Here is a 1,917-nt window from a genome sequence, read left to right as displayed (position 1 = left end):
ACACAGAGAAACACAGAGACACACGCAGAGACACGCACAGAGACACACACAGGGAGACACACAGAGACACACGCACAGAGAGACACACAGAGAGACACGCAGAGAGAGACACACAGAGAGACACACAGAGAAACACAGAGACACACGCAGAGAGGGACACGCAGAGAGAGACACACAGAGACACACAGAGAAGGACACACAGAGAAAACACAGAGACAACACGCAGAGACGACACACACAGAGACACACAGAGACACACGCAGAGAGAGACACGCAGAGAGCGGAGAGACACACAGAGAAAACACAGAGACACACGCACAGAGAAACACACAGAGACACACACACACAGAGACCATACGCACAGAGAGGGACACACAGAGAGACACACAGAAACACACCCCCAGAGACACACGCAGAGAGGGACACGCAGAGAGAGACACACAGAGAACCCAGAAGGACACACGCACAGAGAGACACACACAAGGACACACAGAGACACACACAGAGACACACACATAGAGACACACACAGAGACACACAGAGACACACGCCCAGAGGGACACACACAGAGACACACAGAAACACACACAGAGAGACACAGAGACACACACAGAGACCCCACACAGCGACACACAGAGAGACACGCAGAGAGAGACCCGCACAGACACACACAGAGAAACACGAGACACACGCACAGAGAGACACACACAGACACACGCACAGAGAGACACACGCACAGAGAGGACACACACAGAGAAACACAGAGACACGCACAGAGAGACACACAGAGGCACACAGAGAGACACGCAGAGAGGGACACGCAGAGAAGAGACAAGAGACACACAGAGAGACACACACAGAGAAACACAGTGACACACGCACAGAGAGACATACACAGAGACACACAGAGACACACGCAGAGAGAGACACGCAGAGAGAGACACACAGAGAAACACAGAGACACACGCACAGAGAGACACACACAGAGACACACAGAAACACACACAGAGACACACGCACAGCGATACACACAGAGAGACACACAGAAACACACACAGAGACACACGCACAGAGAGGGACAGTCAGAGAGAGACACACAGAGAAACACAGAGACACACGCACAGAGAGACACACACAGAGACACACAGAGACACACACAGAGACACACACAGAGAGACACACACAGAGACACACAGGAAACACACACAGAGAGACACAGAGACACACACAGAGACCACACACAGAGACACACAGAGAGACACGCAGAGAGAGACACGCACAGACACACACAGAGAAACACAGAGACACACGCACAGAGAGACACACACAGACACACGCACAGAGAGACACACGCACAGAGAGACACACACAGAGAAACACAGAGACACGCACAGAGAGACACACAGAGGCACACAGAGAGACACGCAGAGAGGGACACGCAGAGAGAGACACAGAGACACACAGAGAGACACACACAGAGAAACACAGTGACACACGCACAGAGAGACATACACAGAGACACACAGAGACACACGCAGAGAGAGACACACAGAGAAACACAGAGACACACGCAGAGACACACGCACAGCGAGACACACAGAGAGACACACACAGAGACACACGCACAGAGAGACACACACACAGAGACACACACAGAGAGACACACAGAGAGACACACAGAGACACACGCACAGCGAGACACGTACGCACGTACGTGTGCGGGCACGTACGTCACCAGAAAACGGAGCTGGCAGAAGAGGAACGGGATACCGGCGGTGCACGGTAAACGTCGTCGGAAACGGGGGGGGGGGCGGGGGGTGCGGTGACGTTGGTGGGTGGGGGGCTGCGTTGACGTTTGGGGGGGGGGGCGGTTGTTGTCAGGGTCCCCCAGGTGAGATCATTCAGCCTCTGCCTCTG

This window comes from Lethenteron reissneri, chromosome 71 (assembly GCF_015708825.2).
Source record: "Lethenteron reissneri isolate LAM-NWPU_2019-01 chromosome 71, ASM1570882v1, whole genome shotgun sequence".
NCBI lineage: Eukaryota > Metazoa > Chordata > Hyperoartia > Petromyzontiformes > Petromyzontidae > Lethenteron > Lethenteron reissneri.
Note: the sequence above shows the minus strand (reverse complement) of the source record.